Raw genomic sequence first — 18,190 nt, 5'->3', positions numbered from 1 at the left:
GATTAATACAGTATGTTGGCTTTCAGATTGGCTTCTTTTACTTAGTAATATGTATTTAAGATTCCTCTGTGTCTTTGTGTCTTGGTAACTCATTTCTTTTCAGTACTAACATTCCATTGTTTATATCACAGTTTATTTAATCACATCACCTACTGAAGGATATCTTGGTTGCTTCCAATTTTGGACAATTATAAATAAAGTTGTGACAGAGATCCACATGCAAGTATTTGTGTGGATATGAGTTTTCAACTCTTTTGGGTAAATACCAAAGAGCATGATTACAGGATCCTATGGTAAAAGTATATTCACTTTTGTAAGAAACTGCCAAACTGTCCTCCAAAGTGCTTGTACCATTTTGCATTCCCACCAGCAATGAATGAGATTTTCTGTGGCTTCACATTCTTGCCAGCATTTGGTGTTGTCAGTGTTTTTTATTTTAATCATTCTAATAGCTGTATAATAGAAATTACATTTTTATCTTCTGTAAACACAGACACACACAAAGAAGATTAAAAGTCAAGAATGAATAATCAAGTCATCATCTTTGGACTCAATGTGAAACTTCTCCATAGAGGAATTTGTGCTAAACATGAATCCCATCACATTTCATAAGATGGGAGCACTGTAAGATAGTCCCTGTTCATGACTACAAAGGATAGATACTGCCAGAGTTTCAGGTTTGACCAAAAGTACTATCTTTCTTTTTTATTTTTTCCAGGAGAGAGACCACATTTGCTGCCTGCCCTGGACTGATGCCCAGAGTGGGCGGGGCATGAGGGGTTAAGGCCCTGTTCTGGAGAGTAAAGGTGCACTCAGTGGATGTGGGTCATGTCGCCAAGGAAGGGTGTCTTCCTTCAGCCAGTGCAGAGCTGGTCCATCCAGAGTGGTGCCTCTGGCTGCAAGGACTTGCAGTGTGGGCAGAAGGTGAAGTGCACATGGTAGTTGAGCAGACAGTTGGGGGAGGCTATGTAGAGGTCAGAAAAGGGCATGTGGCACCATGAGATGTAGGTGGGGTTGTGGAGGGTGTGAACATGCTCCCAAACTGAGTGTCGAAAGGGGCCTTGGCGATGCACCTTGGCTCCTGCAGCTCCTTCATCCAGGCAGCCAGAACCTACAGCGATTTGGCATACTGGTAGGTTAGCACGCTCTCCAGCAGCCCCGTGAGTGCTTGCTGCCATGTCAGTGAGTCCATGTATTGTACTGCTCCATGCTGATGACGTGAATCTCACGCTCTAACTTAGGAAGGATGGCACCCACAGCATGAGGTCCACCAGGTCACTGTACAGGTGGTCTCTGAAGTAGAGCACACAGGGACCACCCCATTCTGTCAGGTGCAAGAAGTCATACATATGATGTGGTCCCAGTGCAGGGAACCCTTCTCATCAAGTTTTATGAAAGGTTTGCCCTAGTCAGTGAAGAAGCTGGGCTTGTCCGTCTGGATGATGACCATACTGAAGAGTTGGCGCCAGTCAGGACCCACCCTGTGCCACATCCCCTTGTTCATGAAGCTGAAAGGACTGTTAGTGGTGAGGAACTGCTGCTTCCTATGGGCCACCAGGCAGCTCAGGATAGCAAATGTCTCATCCCCTCTCAGGATGTACTTGTCCATATCCCACCCAATCCACTGGTACACGAGGCCCTTCACATCCATGGCTCGAATGGCACCCGTCACATCCTTGCAGAGGTGTGCTTGGTCGGTGACCTAGGAAGTAGTTCACCATGCAGGACAGAGTGCCATCTGTGGCAGGGAGATGTCCATGAACTTCTGGATGGAAAGACCCTTGCCACAGAAGCCATTCATCTGGTACAGTGGGATGTACTGGGTGTCCCCATATAGGTGGATCACCTCCTCCTCAGGCACAGGCTGGAGGCCCTTGGAGGCCATCCCCAGCATCATGTACTAGAAGGCATCAATCTTCATCGGAAGGCTCTTCTGAATGTAGTGGAGGCCTTCAATGGCAAAGCTGGGATCGTAGTCATATTTCCAGATCCTCTCTGGGTACTTGTAGTGTTAAGACGTCACAGGTGGCACTGAAGATCTTAGAGTGCAACACATCTGTGCATTGGGCCAGCACGTAGTGGTATTCCAAGCCATGGACTTCAACATCAGGCAGGATGATCTCGTTGTTGGCATAGATAGCTGCTGGGTTCAGAAGACAGCAGATCTCAGAGGGGGCAGTCATGCACCAGTCTCCACATGTCCTGGTAATGAGCTAGGTAGAGCTCAGAGCCCTCGGGCTATGGATGCTGGGACCCAGGGGCCACGGCCAAGGCAGGAGGATGAGGTGAAGGTAGCTCACGGCCTATCCCCAGCAACCCCTGCACAGCAGCCAGCACTAAGTGGCCTCCCACAGCCCCATACCCCATGCCTGCCACACACCACGCTGTTGCCCACACAGTCCTCCCAACAGTACTATTTTCTATAAGCACCAAGGCACAAATGATTTACATGGTCTGAGTAAATTTACATTGGAGTGCCACTGTGCATATGTTCTTCATTTTATTTTTTTAAGTTTATTTATTTATTTTGAGAGAGCACAAGCAGAGAGGGGCAGAGACAGAGGGAGGGAGAAAGAATTCCAAGCAGGGTCTGCACTGTCAGCACAGAACCTGATGTGGGGCTCAAACTCATAAACCACAAGATCATGACCCCAGCCCAAGCTGGACACTTAAGGGACTGACTCATCCAGGTGCCCCAGGACATATGTTCTTTAAATTAGCTCCTTATAATTTTAGGGTTCTAACAGAACATCTTGTAAATACATGACATCATCTTGATAGAGATCTGCGACCTTTTCTCATAAGACTTTGAAAACCATTTTTCTTGAATTGTAAACTCAAAAAAGAACTTTAAAGTTTTCTTAGAACAAATCTATCATTTTCCACCACAGGCAGCTGAGGCCCAGAAAATTTAACTTGCCCAACCGTGTTTGGGATCATCTGCAGTGGGGCACCTCAAGAACTACTTCACACCCTTTCCATTCTACCATTGTGCCCCTTGATATTAACCGTCAATAGTATCCTTACTAATTCTAGTTGCCTTTCTTTCCTGAGCAATTACAACTTACCTACAGTTTTTTTATCCTGTTGCATAAAAGCCCTATTTCCGTTTGAAATGGTCAATCTACTTACAATGAAAACTGATGACAGTGAAGATAATTCTAAAATCATGGCTCTTCAAGGAATATTTTCACAAATTTCAGATTAGTTTTCCTTAAATAAATTTCAAAACCTGTAATGTGGATATCTGAATGGTTTGAGATTTGCCCATCCCTCTTTTTGTGTCATCCCCTTTTCTGTGTGTGTGTGTGTGTGTGTGTGTGTGTGTGTGTGTGTGTGTTTGAATGTTTAGTTATTTTTGAGAGAGAGAGAGAGAGAGAGAGAGAGAGAGAGAGAGGCAGAATCCAAAGCAGGCTCCAGACTCTGAGCTCTCAGCAGAGTCTGATGCAGGGCTCGAACCCATGAATGGCAAGATCATGACCTGAGCCAAGTTGGAGGCCCCATCCCCTTTTCTTAAATTCTGTAAACCTTCCCTCCCCTCCCCTCGCCTCCATTGCCCTCCCCTCTCTTCCCTTCCCTCCCCTCCCTTTGTTTCCCTCCCCTCCCTTCCCTTCTCTTCTCTCCCCTCCATTCCCTTCCTTTCCTTTCCCTCCCCTCCTCTCCCCTTCCCTCTCCCCTTCCCTCTCTCCCCTTCCCTTCCCTTCCCTTCCCTTCCCTTCCCTTCCCTTCCCCTCCCCTCCCCTCTCCTCCCCTCCCCTCCCTTCCCCTCCCTTCCCTTCCCTTCCCTTGAGAGACCCTGGTTGCCTTTCTTTGCTTTTCTTGTGCTTTTGGGTCCTTGCCTCCCTAGCAGACTCTCCCTTAAGTTAATGAAGACTAATAGTCTGATGGTCACTTCGACATTCATCTTTTACGTTACCATTCCTATGTAGACTCATATACTTCATTTTGTGCAAATCCTGAGATTCTAATTTATATAGAGATAACAGTGCACATTATGTTCTTCCCTAGCAATTAAAAAGAAAAGGTTACTTTCAAGCCTGTTATAAAATAATAACATACTGTATCAGCAAAAAGAGTAGGAACAGTTTTTTTCCTCATTTCCTGAATTAAGGAAAATAGCATATGAACAGACAGCAGAAACATACGGTGATATGAAATCTATTTGAGAAACTAATGTGCTAAAATATAAGGTTGATGAAGTATTGGGATTTATCACTAGGAAAATATAGAAGCAACTGCCACAGTTATCCACTGGGAAATTAAAAAATAATAAATAAATAAGGAGCCAGTAAGTAACTGTGAATGAGAAGATACAGATGTTTCATGAAAATAAAACACTGTCTTAATGTTGCTTTGACGGTACTTAAATATAATAAGTCTACACAATGACAGATTATCCCAAGACACTACTGGAAAAGAGGTTATCATTATGAGATATTTATAACAGCTAGGTTCTGCTTCAATGTCTAATTGAAATATCAGACATGATATATGCTTAGCAGATATATTCATACTACAATCATACTAAAAATGAAACTCAAACATAAGAAAAAGTATGATGCTACTAGAAGTGAAGAAGGACAGTTTTATGAAGATATGAAAGAAACTTGGATTAGAAATGGAAAATAAACCAGTTACCTTAGATATTAGTGGTTGATGTATTTAATTTAGTTTTGTTTTATTCATTTAGTTTATTTCAACTACCTACTTAGACTATCTTTTTTTTATATAACATTTAAGGAGTTCAATATTTGAACTCTGGAGAAAGTAACATGACAATTAAATTTTGAAAATGGGGGGCACCTGGGTGGCTCAGTCTAACTCTTGATTTCAACTCAGATCACGATCCAAGGTCAAGGGATAGAGCCCAGGGTTGGGCTCCATGCTGAGCATGGAGCCTGCTTAGGATTCTCTCTCTCTCTCCCTCTGCCTCTCGCTCCTGCTCATGTGCTCTTTCTCTGTCTCTGTAAAATGAAAAAAATATTTTTTTGAATATGCAGACACTATAAATTTGTTCCTGTGATAGACTTAAAAGTATTTATAACTCTTCTAAACAGTTTAATGTATTTGATCATTGAAAACCATCATTTAATGTGGCATTATATAGAGTTGTATTGGACAAACACAACTCCTTCTTCTTTTTAAATTGTTTTAAATGTTTATTTATTTTTGAGAGAGAGAGGGAGACAGAGCGCAAGCAGGGGAGGGCAGAGATAGAAGGAGACACAGAATCTGAAGCCGGCTCCAGGCTCTGAGCTGTCAGCACAGAGCCCGATGTGGGGCTCAAACTCAGGAACTGTGAGATCATGACCTAAGCCAAAATCGTACGCTTAAGTGACTGAGCCACCCAGGCACCCCAAACACAACTCATTCTTGAAATGTAATAATAAAACATTATTTTGTCTTCCAATGTCTTTTATTTTTATTTGATGGGACAATATTTTTCCTGTTCTTGGAAGTAACAATGTTGATACTGACATTAAAATGTCCAGAACCATGTAACAGGTAAAACTTTGAATTTATTTTAAAATTAAGCCATCTCCTACCCCTCCTGTTACCCTTCCTGAGCTCACAGCAATATGAAATTATCTTCAACTCCTCTATGTAAAGATCTGTTTATCCCTTAGTGTTGGCAGCCCTCATCCCAGACTTTCCTTGTGTTGACTTTCATCATCACACCTGTAACATGTATACATTCCCTAACCCCAATAAAAATCTGAATGTGCACACTTCAAATGAGGCCACTCTTTTCTTTCTAATTGCCAGCATGTTGCCTGGCATCACTCATCCTAGAGATTTTAGATGAGACTAAGACCTCACTCTTAGACTGGTCTTATGAAAACCTCCTGTCTACATGTAAGACTAAAGAGTAATGCAATTATTGGTACTTACCAGGGTTTCGAGCCCATTATATCTATGGTGCAAGCCATCATCACATCCAGGTTAGTTCATGTGTCTGGTCCAGCCAGTGTAAATGACTTGGACAGTGTGCCAAAAGTAGTTCGTATGTTCAGACCATCAGTCTCTCTGGAATGGTCACTGTTGAAGAGTTGGTTCAGATAATAGCCATATATTTATCTTTCCTCTATCTTTTTATAGAGCTGAAAAAAGCTCTATCTTCTAGTTGTGAATGCCTAAAGATGGCTATGACTGAGGAGGAGGGGTAAGTGGGGCTTTCACTGGCTCTTACCAAGATTTCGGTCTCTGCTGCGTCCTGACCTAGCCCCTAGGTTCCTTAATGGGGTTGACTCCAGTCCCACTGGAGAGAGACTCCATTACCCATGAGCCTCAATCCCTACTTTATTCACTCTAGGCTCTACCATGCACCCTCCCCAAGCAAGATACTCCAGAGATGGGGCACAGGACTAACCATAGGCAGTACTTGCTGCCACTCTCTGTGTCACCTTGGGAAGTTCACTTTAGCCTTTAAACTTCAGTTTCTTCATCTCTAAAGTTACAACAATAATACTTATCTAATAGGGTTCTTCTGAGGATTAAGTGAGCCTCATTCATGTAGGAGCACTAAATCAACAATCAATATATTCAGTTGACACTAGAGATTTTATTGACTAGAGGGATCACATGAATAAGGCTTGTAACCAAACACCCATACCTAATATATCTATCATCTAAGTGCAAAATAATATATATATGTATATACATATGTGTGTGTGTAAATATACATATGAATATACGTCTTATACACTGACAAGTATTTAATTTACGTCACTATGTCTTTGGAAATATTTTGCTGCGAAGTCCAGCTACATCCTGCAGAGAACAAATAGGTCCTGAGACTACATGGAGATGAATAGGAGAACAGGGGAGAGTAGTTTTCCAGATACCCTTCTAAGGCCCCAGGCACAAGTGAAGGCAATTTGGCTCCCCCAGTCCAACCTGGTCATCAGCTGAATATCACTGAGCGAACCCAGTCAACATCATGTGGAGACAAAGAAGAGCCCAGCTGAGCCCTGTCTGAATTTCTGACACACAAAATCATAATACAGTTAAAAGGTTGTTGTTTTAAGCTGCTAAATTTTGGCATAGTTCTTTACATAGGTAACTGAAAACTATCTTTATTTAGGCTAGGCTTTATTCAGGAGATAGCCATGTTATAATTAAGTTTATATTTAGGTTATCAAGTGTCATCATGAGCTTAAGATGTATTTCTCTCTGGGAACAGGAAAGCCTGAATCTAGGCACATTTGCTTGAAAAAATGAGAAGAATCCTGGAAAATATATAATCCTAAAGAGAAACTAGAGTCTTGCAGATGATCATAACCCACATTAGTGACTAGACCGCATAGACTTCTGTAAAAATTGCTTGGCATCTATATTTTTACCAGCCTCATCTGAATTACTGTCCTAATCCTTATGTATATATGTATATGGAGATGGGTTTGCCATGGGCTGGGTGCGAGTTGAGGAGAGGACAAGTACTACAGTCCAAGCCCGAAGGAGTTATTTCACTTATATTTCTGTAAAATATTGAATGCAAGCATTTCATGCAGACACTCTGCAAACAGCATAGCTATGATACCCTGAAAGCCTCAGCACACCAGAGGAACAGTGCCTAGCAGGGAATCACTGGGTTCACGAGAAGCAGTGATACTGCCAGGCACGACAGAACTTGACACAGCCATGGTAGCACCCACTATCTGAATGGTGTGTGGCTTGGAAGAGTCTGGCAGAAGTGGTCAGGAATCGAACAGGTGACCCATGCGGTCATCAGAGGAGAGCAGGTGGAACAATGTCCCAGGCATACTCTGAGCAGTGGAGGAAAAATTGTCAGGGAGCTCGGACTCTGTGGGTAGAGTGAGCATCATCAAAACGTGAGTCTGCATTCTCTTAACCCAGCTCCTCCGAGCCAGCTCTCTGGATTCATTACCTTTCCACGTTCCCCCTGTAAAGCAATATGCATAATGCCCATGGCATGCTGAACGCTCACTGCTACAAAGCCAATCTCTGCTATTACCACATGGGTGGTTACCAAGAGTCAATCAGTCTACTATAAAATCTATCCTATCTATGGCTGCCAAAGCAAGTTTTTGATGAATATTATGTAAACCAATGAGAATTGAATGCAAAAATCATTGTTTTTCAGAAAACTAAATAGTTTTTTCAATAAAGACAGGTCACTATAAAAAGATACTGTCAATTTAGTTTTAAATGATAGAATTGTACAAGGCTGAAACAAAAACGCAGAAAGATTATGCACTCAGATTTCTTCACAATTCTCTTTAAGTTCTTGCCCCTCTTTCAAAAAACCAAACCTGGTTTTTAAATATTTAATATTTAATGTTCTGGAAGAGGTGGAAAATGTGCTGACACCTTTAAAGAAAACCCAAACAGGGGCACCTGAGTGGCTGAGTCGGGTGAGTGTCTGACTTGGGCTCAGGCCATGATCTCATGGCTTGTGAGTTCAAGCCCCACGTCAGACTCTGTGCTGAAGCTCAGAGCCTGGAGCCTGCTTCAGATTCTGTGTCTCCCTCTCTCTTTCTGTTCCTGCCCCACTTGCATTCTGTCTCTATCTCTCTTAAAAATAAACAAACATTGGGGTGCCTGGGTGGCGCAGTCGGTTAAGCGTCCGACTTCAGCCAGGTCACGATCTCGCGGTCCGTGAGTTCGAGCCCCGCGTCAGGCTCTGGGCTGATGGCTCAGAGCCTGGAGCCTGTTTCTGATTCTGTGTCTCCCTCTCTCTGCCCCTCCCCCATTCATGCTCTGTCTCTCTCTGTCCCAAAAATGAATAAACGTTGAAAAAAAAATTAAAAAAAAAAATAAATAAACAAACATTAAAAAAAATAAAAAAAAAAACCACACAAAAAACCTTCACCTTTCATACCCTGCTCTGGATGCCCCTGAAAACAAAACAGCATTTTATAGCCGTTACATCTCCTTTTGTGAATCACAGGCAGAGGATGGATTTAGGCGAATATTCCTATGTGCATAATTTACTATATAATAATATTTGTTACCACTATCAATTTAACTTCTTTTGCTGAGTTTCTCCTTTTCTTAAGCAATTCTTGATACTGATTTTGACCTAGTATATGTTTTCTATACTTTTAAATTTTCACTGGCTTTTAAGAGATAAGAATGTTTTTACTTGTCTTACGTTCACCAGCTTTCACAATCTTATTTGGAAAAAGAAGACTGAACTGCCCATAGTTATATATAAACCTAATTTCTTTTATTTTGATATGAATTTATTAAGAAAATAAAATTCAAGGTCTCAAACTTCCTATCAGAGATTCTAACCTTTGTTCTAAGTTGTATTAGCTAGGGTAGTAAAGTAGCTTGTAGGAAATAAACCCTCAAATCTCGGTCTTGTGCACCATATAGTTCGTCTCTTACGTACAGGGTCCAATTGTGAATTTCTGGTCAACACCATTCAGGAATCAGACTTTTCTCATTGTTCCTTAAGGCATGGAAATCTCCTCCTGGATTTTCTGCATGTACTCAGGAAAGCAGTGCAATGAATATGCATGGAAAGTGGTGGAAGGGTTTTAAATGGACCCGGCCTAAAAGTCATGCATGAACTCTACTCATGTTGTATTAGACAGAATTCAGTTGTCTAGTGACATCAAACTGCAAGGAATACTGACACATATCGTCTAGCTGTTTGTCTTGGATGAAGAAGCAAGGCTGAGCGAGCATATGGCAGCTTCTACAGCAAAAGCCCTACACTGCCTATGTTTCCAACACATAACAACAAACTTATCCCGTGTCCTAAAATGGTACTGAGGAAAGAGAAAGATGTTCTCCGTTCTAACCTTTATTGCCCTTCTTAATGTAAAGACTTAAGACAAATCTTACCTGTAATGTGTTATAATATATTCTGAATTATTGATATCAATTACCAAGTTATTTCATTGCTATAATGTCCACTGAAACTTGCCTTCCACAGTGTTACATATATAGTTATGGAACACAGATATTACTTCTATAGGAATTAAAAGAAACACTAACAATAGCTTTCAGAGAAATAATCCCTGAGCAAAGCTAATTTTTTTAATGTTTATTTATTTTTGAGAGAGAGAGAGGAAGAGAGAGAGAGAGAGAGAGAGTGGGGGAGGGGCAGAGAGAGAGGGAGACACAGAATCTGAAACAGGCTCCAGGCTCTGAACTGTCAGCACAGAGCCTGACTCGGGGCTCGAACTCATGAGGCATGAGATCATGACCTGAGCTGAAGTCAGATGCTTAACCAACTGAGCCACCCAGGCTCCCCTAAAGCTAATTTTAATACAAAGTTCATTGTCCTTACTGATTTTGATTGAATAAATGTCGTTGGTTGATTGACTTCTTTGATTTTTTTTAAACTAATGAGAAATAAAAAAGGGTTTTTATTACACAAAGATAATTACAGATTATGGAAACACAATCTATATTCATTTTAGATTCTGAAAGACTGTATGAAAACCAAATGTGATATGAAAATAACAGAATAATAATTTAAAATCTGGAGAATATACTTCATAGAGGTTTATATCCCAAGGAAAACCAAGCTAGAATTACATAAGTTAGAGCTCTAAAAACATTCTTTTTTAATGTACAATTTAGAAATGAAATAATCAAATCCAATTTAGATGAAATATTCAAAATGATTAATTTAAGATGTTTCACCAAAAAAATTCTTTAAATGTCCCAAGGGAACACAATGTTTTAAACTACAATCCAGAAAAACTTTAAACTATGAAAGAAAATAACTCCACTGTATATTTCTAATATTTTAGTTAATATCCATGATAAGACATTCTAGATCAAATAGCTTTAATGGACTCTCTTTATGGAATGCTCCTGCTACAGATCCTTCAGGAGAAAGATAATCTGCTTGTCTGTCTTCTTTGAATGACCTCCTTGGCTGCCTTTAAAATACCATTTTCCAGTCAGCAGCACTTAATTCTCCTCATCCATTTATTCATCCTAGCCCAGGCCAAGAATATTCTGGCATACTTCAGAACTAGAGGGTTGGATGGGTGGTGCCTGATAGTTTGTTCTTTGGAACAGTTATGATCACTGATGGAATAATAATTCATCTGACCAGAAAGGCCAAAGAAAAAATTGGAGAGGCCTGGGAAGCAGAACTGAGTTCAAGCAAAACACTGTAGTAGGTGAGATTTATTTTCAGCATTTTTGATCGCTTTCCTTTCACTAATTTCCCCTCTTTAAGTTCCTCACTGTGAGGCTCAGCTTGAATGTAACCTCAGACAGTGCATTACAATCTGAACTTTTTCTCTGTTCTTTTATCTTGGGCATCATTTCACCCAGGCCTCCTCAATATCCTAGATGATGTTTACTGGCATAATTGATTAATCTTTGGTAATACCTGACTGCACATCAGTGCAGCGCGGTGTTACTCTATCCACAATCATTAGTATTTTAACACAGACCTACAGACATGAACATTTGAATTTCTCTTAGAGGCTGATACAGAATTCTGAAGATGTGTATACAAAGACCAGTCCCCAGTCTTCAAATCTGATCTGTATCTGTACTACAGTTACGGCCTTCTCCTTTGACAATGGGCCATTATTTTTCTTTCTTTCCTAATGTGCAATGGGATAATGGGTGTGTGTGAAGGGAGCAATCTCCTAGTAGATATTCATGTAATTCATGCTATAAGAAGGCTGATTATTTTGTTATTTTAGATTACAATTATCTTCTTTTTTTAATAAATTTTTTAAATGTTTATTCATTTTTCAGAAAGAGAAAGACAGAGTATGAGTGGGGCAGGGGTAGAGAGAGAGATGAAGACACAGAATCTGAAGCAGGCTCCAGGCTCTGAGCTGTCAGCACAGAGCCCAACGTGGGGCTTGACCCCACAAACCATGAAGTCATGACAAGAGCTGAAGTCAGATGCCTAACTGACTGCACCACCCAGGCGTCCCACAATTATCTTCTGAACATGATGGTCACAATTTCAAACGCCCACAGGAGCTCGGTGGGTAAAACAAATGTGTGAATTTGGCAGTACATACTTCTACTTAGGAGTATTTAATCAATAAAATATTTTAGACAGAGAACACATGAGTGGGGGAGACGTAAAGAGGGAGAGAGAGAGAATCTTATGCAGGTTCCATGCTCTGCACAGAGCCAGATGTGAGATTTGATCCCATGATTCTGGGATCATGACCTGAGCCCAAATCAAGAGTCTGATGCTCAACCAACTGAGCCACCCAGGCACCCTCTACCTATGAGTATTTAAGTTAAACTGTCATAATTATCATGCTGGCTAAATTAAACATGCTTGCATCCTCTGTTTTAAGGTTCTTAACAACAAAACCACACCTCTGTGTTAAGGAACAGGAGGCTAGACATCACTAATAAGAATGAAAATCTCATCAGAGGCCGAAGGTACTCTATTACTCTATTACTCTGAGTCTTGATGATGGAAGAAAGGTCAAGCTATCTAATCTATAATTAAGAGCAGAAAGCTAATGTCTGAAGAGCAATATCCCATGTTTAAAAAAAATATGTCCATTTGTAAAGTAAATAGATGATAAGCTTCTGGGACTTAAAATTCTCTTCCTTATTATTTAATCTATTTTCAACCATTACACAATTAAAAAATGGTGCTCTTTTAATCAGAAAAGGAAACAATGAAATCTTTGTTCATTAAGATTAATTTGTTTAGAAGACAATGTTTATACTAACATGTTGATAGAATCATGCCCAAGTGGCGGGCATCAGGATAGCAGGCCATCACAGGGACCTGGGCCTGGATATCCTAAAAACCATAGGTGCTCACAATAGTCTCCAGGCAGGATGCAAAGTGGAGCACTCTAGTGAACAACTCACAGCTGTGGGCTTTGCATGACCGCATGGCTCTACTGCTTACACTTCTGTGTATTTTTCATTTTTTCCCCTGGTCATTTTGGGAATCCAGCCTGTATAAACTATGTTAATGGAACCAAGAGAAAGAGATATGGTCCATATTTGAAAAGAAGGGTAGAATGAGACAAACTCCTGGAAATCCAGCTTGCTGGTGACAGCTACTGAAGGCCCCTGGGAAGATAAAGTCCGCAAGGCCCCAGACCCTGGTATTTGTCCCAAAGTCATGCTTTGATTTACATTTTTCTTGAAGGGGAAGACAGTATTCCCTAAACCTGGAATGAAATGAGTCAAGCAATACCCTCTAAGCCCCCCCCCTTTGTTTTTCACTGCTCTTAGACATTCTTTTAGGATAGAAATGTGACACTGAGGCATAAGCCTCACACACCTTCATAGATGACGTAACTTCGCCTCAAAGAGGGGGGAAAAAAAAACTACATAATTACTTTATGGGAGAGCCAAAGAGATTTTCTTTGGTGCCTTGACTACCGTTTTTGTCCATGCTCACAACTAAGCAAACAAGAGGGGAGGGAGAAGTAACTTGGTTTTTTCAGATGGTTGATTGTACTTACTCTTATCTTAGCCAGAGTTGGAGACCTAGAGCGACAGGAGCCTGATGTTTCCTAACTGCTCCCCAATCAATATATACACCTCTCGGTCTGGTATTTATTTAAAATTTTTTTTTTCAACATTTATTTTTGGGACAGAGAGAGACAGAGCATGAATGGGGGAGGGGCAGAGAGAGAGGGAGACACAGAATCGGAAGCAGTCTCCAGGCTCTGAGCCATCAGCCCAGAGCCTGATGCGGGGCTCGAACTCACGGACCGCGAGATCGTGACCTGGCTGAAGTCGGACGCTTAACCAACTGCGCCACCCAGGCGCCCCTCTCGGTCTGGTATTTAAAGCCATCCACAGTTGCCCTTGTATTTTCTATTAATGCATCACCACAAGTTACCACAAATTTAGCAGATTGAAACAACACCTATTCATTATCTCACAGTCCTGTAGGCCAGAAATCCCAGAATGCTCAGATAGGGATTGCTTGCCAGAGCAACCTCTGGGTCTCACAAGATCAAAGTGAAGGTGTCAGCCCACCCATCACTTATCTGGAAGCTTTTGGAGAAAATCCCCCTCCCAGGAGCCTTCAGACTGTTGGCAGAATTCAGTCTCATGCAGTTATATATAACCCTTGAACCAGAGTTTCTAGAGGCTGCCCACATTCCTGGGCTGGTAGCCTCTCCTACTTCAAAGCCAGCAATGATGCACTGGATCCTTCTTGTGTTTTGAAGGTGACTTCTGCTTTCACCAACCTGGGAAGGAGCTCTGCTTTTAAGGGCTCATATGCTCACACTGGATCCAGCAGGATAATCCAGGATAATCTCTTTAAGATTATCAACACTTTAAGATTATCACTTTAACAACATCAGAAAGACTCTTTTTTCCATGTAAAGTAATTTATTCATTATTGTTCTATCTCATCACATTCATAGTTTCCAAGAATTAGAAAATGGAATCTTGAGGTGGGAGTGGGGGGAAGGAGGAGGTTTTAAGAATTCTGCTTACCGAAGATCCTAAACAACAATATTCCAAGTGGACTCAAGACAATTCACTTCCTCAAACCACACCCATAGTGTCCTGTTTATCTTATCTTACCTAGTTTCCTCTTTGTAGGATGTATCTCGCTGTTTACATTCCACTGCCTGACCCCACCTACCTAGGTCCTGCTGTAGCTTCAAGGTCAACTTCAAAGGGCTCTTCCAACAAAAATTCCCCCTAGCGTGATCAGGCCCGTTACCATCCACACAGTTTAATGTATACTTCTCTTTTGATCCTAATTACATTATGCATTTCATTTTGTTCATCTTTATACTTATTTAGTCCTTGATAATGTATTGATGCAAATGCCTGGAAAGCTTTGAAGGTGTCTTCCTCACCTCTGAGTACCTCTACCATTCAGTTCCTTATTACAGTTGAATTGTCACATATTCAATATGGTATTTTCTCAAAAGATAGATGTCATTCTTTTCCCAAAGGGACCAAAGGCTTGAACCTGTATGTAGGATACTCCTGACCTGCTCTGTGTGTGCTATCATGTGTATTCTCTGCCAGAACAGCACTCACCACACTATAGTGGTAGTATTTCCTCACATCAGTGCCTCTAACACAAAATATCTCAAGGACAGGGGGTCAGCTTCAGTCATTTATTTTCTCATTTGGCACAGGTGGAGTTAGCTATTAGGCCTTGTGCCACATACAGCGATACCACTGTGAACAAAAGAGACCTCATGGAACATGCAGTCTAACGGGAAAGGCAGACATTAGGGAAACAATCAAAGAAATAAATATATACTTACAAGGTTCAGGAAGGAATCTGATGGAAGAATGAGAGAAGCTATTAGAAAGAATACCAAGGAACCTTACTGAAGGGGAAGGGCAAGTGGTACTTCCTTGAAAAGTGACATTTAATCTGAAACTTGAAAGAAAAACAGGAACTTTTCAGGTAAGAACATTGATAAGAATGGTCCAGGCAATGGTAGTGTAAGTAGGGGAGATGATGTGAAACGAAACTAGAGAAGTAAAAAGTCAGGTCATTCAGAGCCTCATATGAGTTGAGGATTTAGATTCTCATTTAAGTGCAGTTACTGAAATTAAAGTTTTAAGTAAAGAAGTGAGATGGCTAGACTGAGTGTTTCAAAAGAACATGAGCGGTAGTGTGGTGATGAGTTGGAAGAACCACCCAGCAAAGAAGAGAGAGCAACGGAGGGGCCACAACAACCACCCACGGACTGGCCATCTTTAAGTATCCATGACATATGAACCTTTTGATCAAATACTAGTAGACTCCTGGGCTTCCATGGGTAGAGAGACTCCTACCTCAAATACTCTACGTTGGTTGTAAAGACGTTAAAAATGCTACGCAATAACATTTTTATGGAAGCTTAAAATATGTGTCAGTCAGTACAAATCATTGGACTTGTAATGTTTATGTGGCTCAATTAAATTCCATGTGCAAAATACCTAACACATCAACTGGCCTATAGTAAGTAATCAAAAAATATTAAGTCCCTTGTGCCTCTTCTTTATGTGGTTCTCACCACAATATGACATATTGGTGCCACTTGATTTAAACTACTATTTCCTCATCAGACACCAACGTAGTCTATATTCAAATGGTCTAAGTTTTAAGAATCCCATTACCAAATAAAATTTACAAAGTCCATCAAAGTTATATTATTCATCTATACACCTGAGTGAATTATTTACATTAATAAAGGATACCATACAATCATTACCAATATGATTCTTAAAAAGGGCAAAAGCCCTATCGAGCATTCCTCTGAGCTGGCTACAAACTCCACCGCACTGAATTCAGAGTCAGTAAGACAGAAGTGATAAATGAGTTAGCATGACCCAATATCAATAAATACTCCGTCCACATGGGTTTTATCCAAGGCAGTTCAAAAATTTTGAGGAGGAAAAAATAGGCCAGTGGCAGAGATCCTGGAAAACTAGAATATTTTGGAAAAGTTTTGAAAGACCTATAATCAGAATAACATCCAAAGAGAATAAAGTAGGTGAAATTAGAAAGAATGAACTACAAGTTGTGAAGAAAATCAGTGTAATTGGCACACTAAGTAAATTCTTGTTGAAAGAAGAGTGTAGCAATTTTCCTCATGATTACACATGTGAAGTATTAGAGATTTCAGTTGGTTTACAAATTGATGCAGTTATTGACTAAGCATGGACTATGGATCAGTTCTTCTGATATTCCAGAAATCTTTCACTTAATTCCTCCTCCAAATTGACTCTCTTTCCTTCTCCACCTTGCTCACTACCTAGCATGGATTACGTCAATAAGGCTCCCAAGTCCTCTGGCTTCCAGTTTGGTTTGGCCGGCAGGAAGCTGAGAGCAAGAGGGAATTCAGGACAGAGTATCTGTTTTCCTGATTCCCAGCCTGTTAATTTGCCCTGGCAGCCTGTGTCACTTGACAGAAGGTCACTTTGCCACTACAGGTGGCTGCTATATGAGACATTCTCTTCTTTAGAGTTTTAGTAATATCTTCTTCCCATTGTCCATTCAGCTCTATGGGTGATGAAACCTTGCTTCCACTAACTCCAGGTTTCTGTGCTGTGTCTTGTGTCTCCCTCCACCCCACCACCACACACACGCCTTTGTAATTAGTCCCTTGTATAAATAAACTCTCCTCAAGTTAGGCTAATTTGAATGTGATATCTTTTCCATTTGAGATCTTTCCTGATATCTATAATTCCTGACAAACTCTATTTCCACTAGACCTGTGTTTCCAAACTTCAGTTATTCACGTAAGGACTCTGGGGCCAGAGAATTCTGAGCAACTGATCTTTGTTTTCATGCCATAGTACTGAGTTCAGAAACATCTTTGAACCAGATTTGGCCAGCCTGGGGTGGGGAGAAGGTGATAAATGGGGGCTGTGTTCCTGGCCTGAGTGTTCTGTGCTAACATGTGTTCTGTAGTCATACTGTATATTCTACAGCACTGACAGTGATGAGGTGCACCTGGCATCTCAGGATGAGGGGGAATCCAGCCCAGACCCACACTAGCCTACCTATAAGTGGCTCGAGTCATCCATATTTAAGGCAGACCTGGAAGGCTGCTGAGCTTCTAGGCGCTCTGGTGTCACCTTCAATGACACATGTTATCACCCAAAACTGTATGACCCCTGGATGAAGACTGTGAGGTCTAGAAAGAAGCTTGTATAATTATGAGACCTAAGAAATCTGGCTTATCTTTCTGCTCCTACTTGTGATTGTTCTGGCTTCATTCTCTATATCCTTTGACTTTGTAAACTTTGTCCGGCATACCTCAGTGGTCTCTGAGTCTTCTCTCACCTTCACTGCAAGCCTACTCTTGAGATGTGTCGATACAGAAGTCATGTGATAACTGTATTCATGATTTATGCCTGATCTACCTACCACTTCTCAATCGATTTTAAATCCACTCCTTATTTTAAAAAATATTACAATATTTTATCAGGTAAAATATAGTAAAATCACAAACGTGATATGCTAGTTGTGTGATTTCTTATACACATTAAGATAAATACCCAACACTGTTCAGATTCTGCTGACATAGGTTGCTTAAGTACTGGGATCACCCCTTCACTGAAATCAACTTAAAGTCTTAGCTTAAAAAAAAAAGATTTTTAAATCTTCATAAAAGCACAGATGAGCTGGCAGAAGAGTGAACGATTCCCAGATGCTGCCCAAACCTGGGTTTTTGTGGCCTTATGACAGGCAGAAATAAGAGATAAGCTTCAAAGCCTAGGCAAAAAGGGGAATCTAAGAGGAGAGTTCCACTGCTTATAATACTTGCTCTCT

The 18,190-nt window shown here is 40.9% G+C and overlaps 1 pseudogene; it reads right to left on the bottom strand.

The window, feature by feature from the left end:
- Positions 1 to 812: 812 nt before the first annotated feature.
- The window catches only part of LOC122479477, a 39,698-nt pseudogene continuing 22,320 nt past the window's right edge, over positions 813 to 18,190 (bottom strand).

This window comes from Prionailurus bengalensis, chromosome A1 (genome assembly GCF_016509475.1).
Source record: "Prionailurus bengalensis isolate Pbe53 chromosome A1, Fcat_Pben_1.1_paternal_pri, whole genome shotgun sequence".
Classification (NCBI taxonomy): domain Eukaryota; kingdom Metazoa; phylum Chordata; class Mammalia; order Carnivora; family Felidae; genus Prionailurus; species Prionailurus bengalensis.
The sequence above is the reverse complement of the archived record's forward strand: the minus strand, read 5'-3'. Positions and strand labels throughout refer to the sequence as shown.